The 13002-nt window shown below is 39.1% G+C and overlaps 2 pseudogenes; one reads left to right on the forward strand and one right to left on the reverse strand.

The window, feature by feature from the left end:
* Positions 1–4399: 4399 nt before the first annotated feature.
* On the forward strand, positions 4400–6848 carry LOC114048101 (annotated as a pseudogene).
* LOC114047935 lies at positions 4949–6309 on the reverse strand (annotated as a pseudogene).
* Positions 6849–13002: the final 6154 nt, after the last annotated feature.

A 13002-nucleotide genomic window follows, 5' to 3' on the forward strand; every position in this document is an offset into this window, starting at 1 on the left:
TTGTGTTCATATAGTTCCTGGGTTTGTTTTGGCAGGTAGACTTCTAAGTATTTTATATTTGTTTATAGTTATTTTAAATGGAATTTCTCATTTTATCTCTTGCTGCTGGTTTTGTTGGTCACATAAAGAACTACTGATGATTTTTGTGGGTTTATCTCATATTCTGCAACTTTGCTAAAGCTGTGAACTAACTGTGTCTTCTGATTGACTATAAAAGTCAATATACAATAGGGACTTATGAGGTATGATTTTGAGTGTATATGTATCTATAGGCTATTTAGAACTTGGAGTAGCCTTTGTGAGATCCAAATATGAGTTAAGGGAAGTGTCTACTCTTGACATAGGGGCACAAGAGTGAAGTCTACTGCATTGTGGCATTATTATCTTCTAAACCAGTAGCTTCCTTTTGTTCCTAGTAAAATTAAATGATTTTCCTATTCATTCAGTAAATTGTGGCTTCCAGGGCACCCAAATGAGAGATTTCATTCCACCATAATCCAGATAGCTCCACTGGTTTCTGAGTTTCATTGTTATTGGTCTATGAAGCCAGCATTATTAGCAACTGGTCACATATTGCAATCAGTTTGCATGGATCTGCTCCCATCCACTGATGGATCTGCTCAGCATATGTGTCCTACTGCTTTGTTGTAAAAAAAATTAATAGAATGTGATATTTTTGCCCTTTTTACTATATGTTTAATCTGAGTACAGTAAATTTGTTAACTCTTCTAAGGATGCAATATGTTTTGTATTAACTGTGTGAGATACTTTGGGTAAATCAAGAGGCTTCCAGTGGCCTGTCCCACAAGTACTGGTTGGGGTTCCAGCTTGTAAATCATACCAAGTATCAGCCATGTTTCTCTAATACAATTGATACAATAATAATTAATACGGTGAGTCTATCCTTATGATACATTTGATTTGGTCCACCTATACCCCTCCAATATGGTTTTTCCCTTAGTCTTTCTCCTCTAAAAAATGGGATTACATTCCTACATCCATCCAAGAACAATAGTATTGGAAAAAACCTTATAAACCTATTTCTTTCTCTCTGTTCCATATGATGATGACCACATCAGAAGGCTTCCTACCTTCCACTCCCATCTACCCTAGCTTTAGGATTAATTGGATCATTGGTGGAGGTGGGATTGGGTGGGAACTGACTCCTCATCTGTTGTTCCGTTGTTCAGTCATGTCCAACTCTTGGAGTGGTTTTCCTTCTCTGTTGGATTAATGCAAACATTGTTTAAGTGACTTCCCCAGAGTCACACAGTTAGTAAGTGTCTAAGGATGGATTTGAACTCAGGCCCAGCATTCTATCCACTAATCCATCTAGCTGCTGCACTTAAGACTTACCCTTTTCAAATGTACCCTGGTTACTTGTGCTCTCTCTACTCTTTTTTTAAAAATTAATTTATTTGTATTTATCAACAATCACTTCCATATGCTTCTGAGTTTAAAATTTTTCTCCCCCTTCCTCCCCACCACCCTCCCCAAGACTGTGCACAATCTGATATAGGCTATACATATATATTCTTATTACACATTTTTTCACATTAGTGATGTTGTAAGTAAGAATTAGAACCAATAGGAGGAACCACGAGAAAGAGGAAACAAAACCCAACAGAAGAGAAAAAAAATAGCAAATAGTATGCTTCAATCTGCATTCAAATTCCATAGTTCTTTCTTTGGATGTGGATAACATCTTCCATCATGAGGCCTTTGGAGATGTCTTAGATTCTTGTATTGCTGGGAAGGATTAAGTTTATCAGTATTAGTCATCGCATAACGTGGCTGTTATTCTGTACAACGTTCTCTTGGTTCTGCTCACTTCACTCAGCATCAGACCATACTCTTTACTCTTGTCTAGGGTGATACCTGTCACTATTCAGAGTGCTAAAGCAAGTTTTCCAAGCATGCTTTAGTTTTCAGTTCCTGATGTACATAAAGACATGTTCCTTTTGATGCTTCTAGTTGTCTTGAGCCCTTTATAATCATGTTTATAACATGACCACAGAAGCAAGAAAGTAACTGGGGCATCTATGCCTATTGTCCAAGTCATTAACATCACCCAAACTCTATCTCTGTTCCCTCAGCCACAGTACTTGACTATGATTTCTATCATTTGAGGGCAAAATCATCTTTGTGGGTCATCCCTGTTGTACTATTCTCTCCATCTATTACATGAAATAAGGTCAAGGACTCAATTCTAGAGATGTATACTTCTAGTTGGGCTTGAAGGAAAGAATTCTCAGTGAGACTTCATATTTGGTTGGACTCTACCTCATTCAAGTAGATATAACTTGCCTCCTAACCTTATACCCTTTGTAGATTATGGGCCACAGATTCACTTGAGCACTAGTAATGTTTCTCCTAAACTTGATTCATCTCTTCCTTAGGAAAAAAACAAAACAAAACAAAAAAACTCTTAGTGTTTTCATTGATATAGTAGAACTCTTTGAGATTTTACTTGACCTAAATAATTTCTAATGGCTGAGCAATTGTTTAATGAAGATTCGTTGAATGAACAGGTTGCTAAGTAAAAACACCCTGCCCTGCCCAGAAATTCTAATCGTCCTATGATGATCCTCCTATTCTTTCCTCCAGTTACACCTTAACTTAGGCTTATGGGTCAGAATGCTATTTGTGCTTCATCCTACTCTCCCACCTCATATTTGATAAGCTAAACCTCTTGTGGAGAGAGTGCCTCAGAAACTTATGGGAGCTCCCATAGGCTGAGAGTTCTTTTCACCTTGGAGGTCACTAGATCTATTATTTGGCCTTAGCACTTTTAGTTCTCCCTGAAAATACTTGACTTTTGACCCAGAGCCTTTCAAGACCAACTCCCTACTTTTCCAGTCTTAAAGAGATGCCAGACAATTATGTTTCAAACTATGTCCACTTCCCTTCTTTACGGACCAATCTCATGATCCCTTCTGGATTAGTTAGGCATCCCTACTTATTGATGTAACTTTTCCCAGTCTATCTAATGACCTTATAGCTTTGGGTATGTTGGGCTGGCATCTTGCCACTCTCATAAATGTGGTGTCTTCTCTTTCCTATTACCTTTCCTCTTGTCTGAATCAAGAAATTATTCCCTTTTGAATTTTTTCAGTTATAACAAATAAATTAGCCCTTACGTTCTTCAGGTTCAGGATGAGTCTTATTATACAATCATATTACTTGTACCTTTACTAAATCACCAAAGGATATTGGAACATTAGGAATCAAAGATAAATGATGAAAGTTGGACGCAGTGCTTTATACTTCCCTATGTCCTTATGAAGTTGTATCTTTGTTCCTATTTACAGCAGCACATGTGACAGTGAGGGTTATCTCCACATTTAAAAAGCACTAATTTCTAATGTAAAATTTCTTTTATACCACTTCACACTATGGGCAAAATTTTAGCCCCAGGGTTATTTGGATAACTGTCCAAACAAATGAGTCTATTTTGGTAGTTTTTGAAATATTATCATCATAAAGTCACACTTTATATCTTAAGGATCCTTACACATACGCAAGGTATTACATTATTTAAGGATTTTATCCCCTTGTTTTTCCTACAGCTAAATTTCTACTGCTTCATATGCATCATGGTTTCTATTTCTTTATCCAGGTAGAGATTGCAAAATTGGATGATACCACCCCCCCTCCAGGGGAAGACTGGAATGATTGGGGGTTAGAAGTAGCCCTGGGTGTAATTGAGAGGCATTGAATAAAAGTAACGGTGCAGTGGAACCATAAGGAAAGAAGAGAAGAAAGGACATTAAAAAATATTAATTTGTTTTGATTTACCAACAATCATTTCTATAAGCTTTTGAGTTTTAAATTTTTCTCCCCCTCCCTCCTCCCTCCCTCCCCAAGATTGCACTCAGGCATGAGATGCTTTCCATATTTACAGCTAGAGCTTAGTGGGAGAAACTGAAAAATGCCAACTACAATTAGACTATCAGAATACTGTCCACATCACCTGTTTTCTCTCCAATGTCCAGGGAATGAAACAAACTATAAGAAACAAACAAAAACTATTTTTTCACTTCCCATTCCCCTTCAGACAGATGTGAAGAGTATTTGACTGATAGGAGTGGACTCCCAACATAATCTGCAATTAAATTCCTGTTCCTCCATATGTGTAGTCATATTTCTGCGTTACTCAAAGAGTCTATTAAAAAAATAATAATAACCATTAAGTATGACTTGGGTCTAAGCCTCAAGGTACACAGAAAAGGAAAATCAATATACAAGGGGTGGGGGAATTCCATTCAGGGTGAAGTGTATATATAAGGAAAAGTAAGGGAGGGAAGAAAGCCAATTAGAGACATAATTTATGCAGTATTAGTACTCTGAGGCATTCATAACCCAGACAACTTGTGAATCCAGAGAAACAACGAAAAAAATGAGTTACAGCCAGATGCTCAGGGAAGGGGAGTCGCTGCGGTTTCCTGCTTCCAAGGTGCTTGAACTGAACCCGCTGCTCGATTCCCAGCCAGAGCTGCCTTTAGCCACCTCTCCACCTTCACCTCCACTAACCAACACTTCTTTCCTCCTGTTCAAGCAGCAGCTGCCCTTCTCAGCCGCCACGGCTGTCATAGCGTCTGCTGCCGCCCCAGCCTTTGCAGCAGCAGCTGCGCAGCCGCCGCCTCTCCCCTTCTCCTCCTCTTCTTCCTCTTCCTCTTTGTCTTCACCGCCTCCACCATCTCCGCCGCCATGACTACCTAGTTCCCCCTTCTCAGCTGCGACAGAACTACCACCAGGACTCGGAGGCCGTCATCAACCTGCAGACCGAGCTGGAGCTCTATGCCTCCTACATCTACCTGTCCATATCTTACTACTTTTTTTTTTATTATTATTATTTTCTAGATACTTTATTTTAAATCAAGAAAACATACATTTAAAAATCCACAACACTCCTGAACGCACTCTTCAGTAGTGTGTTTTGGAAGCTTTAGTCAGCGGGCTGCCTGTTTTTCTTTCTAATGGCTTTTTTACTTGAGATTTTTCCTGTTGGGAGTTGGCCTGTATTGTTGTTTTCTTTGAATTTTCTCCTGGTTCTAAAATGATGATTTCATCTTCTTCACTATCTGACAGGATTGTAGGAGTATCGTCACCCATGTGGTTTCCAACATTCTGGTCTTCTGTTTCCATCTTGACATTGTCAAGAACGGTGACTTCATCGTTGCCACCTTCATCCTCTTCCTCTTCCTCTTCCTCTTCCAGATCGCCCCAGGAATTCTCTATCCCTCCTCCAATCTGGGCGGTCCCAGGAGTCCATAACACCGGTTTAGAAACAGCCTCTGAAGGAGGATCCACTTCCGCTATGATTTCTTCTGCTTTCTCTTCCATGTCTGACGTATCCAGAGGGGCCTTTTCCATTTTGAAAGCTATGATCCTTTGGTTTGCTATTGATTCTGCAAAGCCGAACTTTCCACCTTCTTTCCTCACTCTCTTGTCATTCTCCAAGGCTTTCTGTGTGAGTTCTGTGATCTCCGCCACTTTCGCACCAGGGATTTTGCTGCATCTCAGAACCTGATCTTGGAGCAGCGTGATCCCGCTGCTGGACTGGATGGTACAAATCTCACGGTGTTTGTTCATGGCTATCCCAAGCAGGCCATCCATGACACGTTCCTCTTGTTCATTGGGATCTACCAATAAGTAAGTTCCTTGCTGGAAGAAAGCAAAACTGCCGCAGATGGGCATGTGGTGGATGCTCAAAGGTACAGGGTCTCATTCTTCCAGAGCGTACAGGGTGATTTCATCACCTTGGACTGACACATCAGGTCTCCTGAAGTGACACAATGCCACAATCGCTGCAATGCTGGCAGCATCAATACTATTTTCATCATGATTTAACAGATGGAGATCCACACGGATCTGCCAGACCTTTTCGCCAGCAACAACACAGAGAGATTCGATGTCTATACACTTCGAATTTCTTAGACATCTTTCCAAAAGTCGATTCAACTTCACCAAGAAATCTGACTGCCTGCCAGGTTCAAAAACTGGAGCAGCCATCTGAGAGAGTTCAAGGTTAAAGAAAAGAATACCATCTGTTGCCCAATTGAGCTTTGGAGAAACAAGTTCACAGGAAACTTGCCCAAGAACTCTTGTTTTCCCAAGTTCCACAATACATCAGCCATAGTCCATTCCAAATGAAATTTTGATATTTCTGTAGTCGTAGGTCTGTCTACCCTCAAGGCGCTTCTTTTCCTAGATGTCTCGGAGCGGGAAGCGCCTCTCGCTGTTAGATAACAGTGTCTCATTCACGAAACCACTGTTCGGGAAGAGCTGCGGCCCTAGAGCCTGGAGAGAGGGAGGGGAGTAGAAGCTAGGCAAAGAGCGCGCCTCTTCACATGAGTCCCAGGCGTCTTCGGTCTCATGTCTTACTACTTTGACCGAAATGATATGGCATTGAAGAATTTTGCCAGGTATTTCCTATACCAATCCCACGAGGAGAGAAGCTGATGAAACTGCAAAACCAGCAAGATGGCTGTGTCTTCCTGCAAGACTTCAAGAAACCAGACCAAGGTGACTGGGAGAGTGGGCTGAATGCAATGGAGTGTACTCTGCACTTGGAAAAAAATGCCAATCAGTCGTTAATGGAATTGCACAAGCTGGCAACTGAAAAGAATGACCCCTATTTATATGATTTCATCAAAACTAACTCCCTGGATGAACAGGTAAAGTCTATCAAACAACTAGGTGATTATGTAACCAACCTGTGCAAAATCCCCCCCACCATTCTGGCAGCATATCTTTTTGAGGAGCACACCCTTGATGAGACAGTGACAAAGAGACTTCCCCCACACTTGGAAACTGTGGGAGTGACTCCTTTTGTTATTCAGTGAATGCATAGTTTGGTTATCTGACATTTTCATACTCTGTACCAAAAAACTACCACCACTTATATCCCAATAAAGTGACTTGGCACTGATGAAAAATAAAATTGCTAGTATCAGTGAGAGTTAGAGGTTGGTGGGTTTGTTCAGGTAATCACACCCAACCTGCACTGGTCACACAGCCAGCGATCTCCTAGGCTACATTTATAGTTCTGATAATAACCAACAGGGGACAATGATATCAAGTAGAACTGAAAGACTAAGTAGTAAGGATGTTTTCCCAGGGGATACTTATGTATAGAATGAAGCTCATCATCCAATCCATATTTTGAAGAAAAAAAAATAAAACAACTCTTTATAAAATCCAACACTATGAAAGTTATATATAATATCTATTCTATTTATGTAGGAGATGGATGGACCACAACTGTGAGTTCGTTGGGAGAGAGACCTCTCTGTGAGGAAATTTTCTCCATCCACATAAAATGGCATGTGCTCTGCCCCTTATAATCCTAGACAGTTGCCTGTATCACTTGCTTAGAGACTTGCCTAGTATAAATCCAAAGTATATCAGAGTCAGGGTATTAGGAGATGGATAGTAGAACTATTGTAATACAAAATATTTATAAGAAGTAAATGTATACTCTGTAAAATTAAAGTAAAAACAACAAACCTACTCAGTTCCATTTCTTCATTTCAAATTCTCAACTGCTGTTTAAGAAAATCTGGAGTGGCCCCTGAATCTTACAGACCCAAGCTTATACTGAATCCCTCTCATTAGATTCAAAATGAACTTCAAGTGCTGAAAGTCTTTGTCCACCAAGCAAAGGCTTACTTTTCCTTGCTGGCCTTCTAATTAAGAGCACTTTATGCTCCAGGTTCTCCATTTATCAACCATTTCTCTGCTTTTGCTATATAAATAGTTTAGGTAAATTCTCACATTGCCTTTTCCTTTGACCTGTTCTTGATTTTTTCTTCTTCTATGTTAGCAGAGAAATGAAGAGAAAACAATGGGTAGCCTCTTTCCCTGATTTGCTATTCCTCCCAATAAAGCTATTGTTATCCAAGTGACTAAGCTTCCTAGCAAATGCTTCATTAACACTGAAGCAAGTTCCTACTGCTGAGAAGCCTTAAAGTTTAGCATTTACAACCTGCTGATGCCTCTCCTTCAAAAACAGCAAGGTACTTTTTAACGTGTTTCTTTCTGAATATTTTAGAGTTAGAACAAAATTTCGTGCACAAGCATTGGAAGAGTTCCTTCACAATCCACAAATCCTTTGACAACAATTGTTTAACTGTATATGGAATGAGCATCCCTCATTGCTTCCCTGCAGGCACTATTGAGAAGTGTTTATGATTCTAGCGAGTATGCATGTGTGGTTGCTTATATAACCTGTCTTTCTGAGCCCTGGAATACTGTCTGCCACCTGAGCTCCAGCCATTGAAAGTTGTTAGAACTCAGCCAAGGATAAGAACCAACAGTGACATGGATACTTAGAAAGTTATTCCCAACTGAGGTTCAGAGATGTAACTATGGCTTTTTTGCACTTGGGACCATCACTGAAAAAAGTACTCTGAATAAGTAGCATAAAAGGTGCCCTTAGCTGAAGGGGGTGGGGACCATTCTATGAGGGGAAATGTAATTAGGCCACTGATGGGGATACTACCTTCTCCATTAGGAGACAGTCCCTAGTAAACTAATTATGTTTAAAAACTGGTGTCAAATATTCTTTTTTCATACTTGGCATTGAAGAAGCTTGGTCTTCAGGATGGAGGTAGAAGCTAGGGAGGGATCAATTGGTAATCTTTATAGCAAACTGAGGTTTCTAGGAAGGAGTTTGAAAGAAGACTTGGGAATATCACTACTTATCCTCAAATCATCATACTAGTGCTGATAGTGGTGGTAGGGATAATCTTGTCCAACTGCTTAATTTTACAGAGGAGGAAATTGAGGCCGAATTATGGGTAATTGACTTGCTTGTGATAACAGAAAAAGACTCATTCAGTCCTTATGGAAGTATGGAGTAAATAGAGATTTATGCAAATTGGGATGAACTTTCATAATCAAAGGCTGTTTAAACTGAAAAGGACCTAGAAAAGCACCATGTCCATATTATTTTATTGAGGAACAATTAGAAACCCTAAATTAGTGTCAGAACAGAGACAAGATCCAAGGTCTCCTGACTCCTAGTTCAGCAATTTCAGTCAAATTGTTAAAGTTGAATCTATCTCTAGGACAGAAGATTTTATACACACACACACACACACACACACACACACAGTCTGCTCCAAAGAATGGGAATTACATTCCTTTTCTAACAGCTACACTTCGTCATATCAACAAGCATCTAAGCAGGGAGAGGTACATATTGGTTTTATTAGGTGAGTCTGGCCCCAAACTCATGACATCTGCCCTCCCAAATCTAATTCCAAGGACAGTTTAAGCAGTTTAGGAGGGCAAAATTTCAAGAGACAAATAATTCCAGGGAGAGAGGTGGCTGAAATACTTCTGAAAAAGTATTGCATGAGCTCTGGGACTACATCTTTTCTCTCACTTTTCATATATAAAGTGTCCAAAACCAAACTGCTTGTAGAACATACCTTTCAAAAAGGTAGTGGACAGCTTCTTAGCCCTGGGGAACATTTCCCTCTCCCTAGGATTGTATAATACACACACACCAAGAGTCTGGACAGGACTAAGAACCTAGAAGTGATCTTTGGCCTTCCACAGACTGGGAAGCCCATTATCCTTTGAAACTGACACTGGGCCAACCAGTAGTCTTTAGACCACTAGAAAGTTTGAGAAACTGGGGAAATTCTTTTAGACCCAAGGCATGAACAGAAAATGTTTTACCTACTCAATTGTACCCCATGGTCTCGGTCCTGGTACAGCCCTACCAATCCTAAAACCAAATTTTATATCGAGTAGTAAATTACCTGGACTTTGGTTTTAGGAACTAATAAGTAAAAGCATATGAAGCAGAAGTAAACAAACAAACAAACAAAAAAGAAATGAAAGAAAGAAAAAACAAAAGAAAGCAAAAGAAAAAAAGAAGGAAGATAGATATACAAAAAAGATAGATACAAAAGCCTTGACCACTCATTGAATTTGGAATAGTTATATAAAGTGGTGGGAAGAAGACAAAAAAAAATCAGGTCATTTTTGGGTAGCTCTGAAGAGTAATGCAATATTATTGTCTACACCTTTATCCTTTTGAGTAGCATTAAAAATGTGCTAAGCAAGAGAGTCACTTCCCTAGATTCTAACAGCTAAATGAACTGACAGGTATTGAAGGCAGATAAAACACCCCTAGGGTTTGGTTAACATTAAAGAGGTCCATCCAATGCTCAAACTTCAGGAGCTAATCTGCCCAGTAATGGACAGTAACAAGTTGGGAAAGATCCAAAGCAAGTGACTTTTAGGGGATTAGTGAAGCACCACTCAGGAACAGATTGAAAGTCCTATGAAGACAGCTGTCCATAGGATTTGGGGTTTGGTCAGATAATCAGTATTGCATCACCAATTCAGGAATGCAACTCTTTCAGATTATGAATGCCTTACTGAGCCAGCAAGGTAGAGAATGTAGATAATTCATCCTTAGAAAACCAAGCCTACTTAATTCCCACACAAGTTCATTGTCACAGACATATAGATCTTTCATTAACCATATATGGAATATGAAAACATTTTGGAAATTAGGAATTTTCATTTAACTCTTTCAATTTAAACTGGACTTCAGTGAACAACTGTAAAGCTGTCATTGTTGTAAACCAGCCAAAGTTAAAGTTGCTGCTTCATTCTGGGGAAATTTAGCCTGCAGTAGGCTTACTTCCTTCTCTGATAACTCCCTAATCTCTTCCACATTATTGAAAAAAAGATTTCTTGGTAAATGCTTAATACTGTATTCAAATTCAAATCGTTTAGTAGAAATTTCAAGTATTCTTCTGATTCTATTGTATTTTGCATCATTTCTGATATTCTTTCATCCCATGCCTTTAATTTTGAGTTCTGAATCCTCAGATTTGCTTTTCAGAGTTTGCATAGCTTTAAGATAATTTCTGAACATTTGTTCTAAGTAAAAAAAAAATCTCCTATTAGTCCTATTTCATTCTGTCCTAATTCCCATCCATCTTCCTTTCTTTAATTATTTTATTGAGTTTCTAAACCACTTTAGAACTTCTTGTGGTTTTTCCATTACCATTTCTGGGAGACTAATCATTGTAGCATTATTCTTCTCTCCAGGGGTTTATCCTCATTTCCTTCATTCTTTGTAACATTTATTGATTGTATGCCCCTCTCTCTACCTCTTTCCCTTCCTTTCCTTCTCTTTCCCTCCCTTCCTCCCTCCCTCCCCCTTCTCTCTGCGTACTCCTTATTTAAATTTCTTCTGTTTTTTTTTTTTTCTGAGTGATTTTTGTTGGGGTAAATCCTTTCCTCTTTATAATTATCTCAATTGATTTAGTGGTTTTGGACTTTTTTTTGACAGATATGAGGCAACTTAGATATGACCACTTAATCATCTTGTAGGAGGCAAGATGCAATGTATTTTAATCTTCCATAGCTGGTTGATATGGCTATACAGATGGTTAGTAAGATTTGGTCACTAAGTACATATTTGTTAATTAAATACTATATATCAGGCATGGTGCTGAGTGCTGGGGATACACAGAATGGTAAAGACAGTCTCTTCCCTTCAGTAGCTCACAATCTGGGGAACACAAAGTGCAACAAATATGTAGAATCAATATACACGATAAGTTAGAAATAGCAGTGGGAAGGAACTAGATTTAAAAGCACTTGGGAAATCTTTCCTTTAGAAGATGGAATTTTAGCTAGGACTTGAAGGAAGCAAAGATAACCAGTAAATAGGATTGAGGAGGGTTAATGTTCCAGGCATTCCAGTGAAAATGCCTAGAGAATAGAGGAGTGTCTTGTTTGAGGAACAGCAAAGAAGTTGAGTCACTTGATGAAAGAGTACATGGTGAGGGTTCTGGGGTGTAAAAAACCTATAAAGATAGTAGTGAGGTTATATTATGGACAGCTTTGAACAACAGAGGATTTTATATTTGACCCCTGTGGTGATATATATGTGTATGTGTATGTGTATGCATGTATGTATGTGTGTATATATATATGTATATATACACACATACATGTATATGTATATCTATGTATATACATTGTATATGTATATATGTGTGTGTGTGTGTGTGTGTGTGTGTGTGTGTGTGTGTATTGAGTAGGGGGTGACACTGTTAGACCTATACATGAAGAAGATCACTTTAGCATCTGAGCAGATGATGGACTAGAAGGGAGAGAGGCTTGTGAGAGAGACAGACTCACAAGCAGGCTATTGCTATAGTCTTAGGGTGAGGTAATGAAGGCCTGCACCAGGGTGGCAGCAGTAGAAGAGGATTCAAGAAATGTTTCAAAATCAAAATCAACAGGGCTTGGCAATATGTTGGATATGGGTGGGATGGGTTATGGTGGGGTGAGTGAGAGTGAGGAGTCAACGGTGACATCTAGGTTACCACCTTGGACACTGGAAGGATTGTGGGGCCCTCAAAAATAATAGGGAAGTTTGGAAAGGGAGGGTTTGGAGGCAAAGATATAGAGTTTAATTTTCCAATATACTGAGTTTAAGATGTCTATAGGACATCCAGTTTGAGATGTCTAATAAACAGTTCAGATTTGAGAGCAGAGGCCAACAAGGTGGTTAGGGCTCGATAAGTAGATTTGAGAATCATCAGCATGGAGATGACAAATGAGTCCATGAGAGCTGATGATATCACCCAGTGAAATAATATAGAGGAACAAGAGAAGAGGACTCAGGATAGTTCCTAGTGGTATAACCACTGTTAGTGGGCATAATCTGATTAAAGTTCTAGCTATGGAATGAGGAAAGGTCAGACTGGTAGAAGAAGAATCAGGAAAACGTAGTTTCCTGAAAACCTAGAGAAGAGGATGTAAAGGAGAAGTAAGTGATCAATGGTGGCAAAGGCCCTCATATGAAGTCATAAAAGATGAGAACTGAGAAAAAAAACCAAACACTAGATCTGTCATTTAAGAGATTGTTAATAACTTTAATGCTTTTTAAAAATATTTTATTTTATTTTATTTTAGTTTTAGTTTTCAACATTTACTTCCACAAGATTTTGAGCT

Source organism: Vombatus ursinus, unplaced genomic scaffold, assembly GCF_900497805.2.
Source record: "Vombatus ursinus unplaced genomic scaffold, bare-nosed wombat genome assembly UNPS02014791.1, whole genome shotgun sequence".
In the NCBI taxonomy this organism is placed as follows: domain Eukaryota; kingdom Metazoa; phylum Chordata; class Mammalia; order Diprotodontia; family Vombatidae; genus Vombatus; species Vombatus ursinus.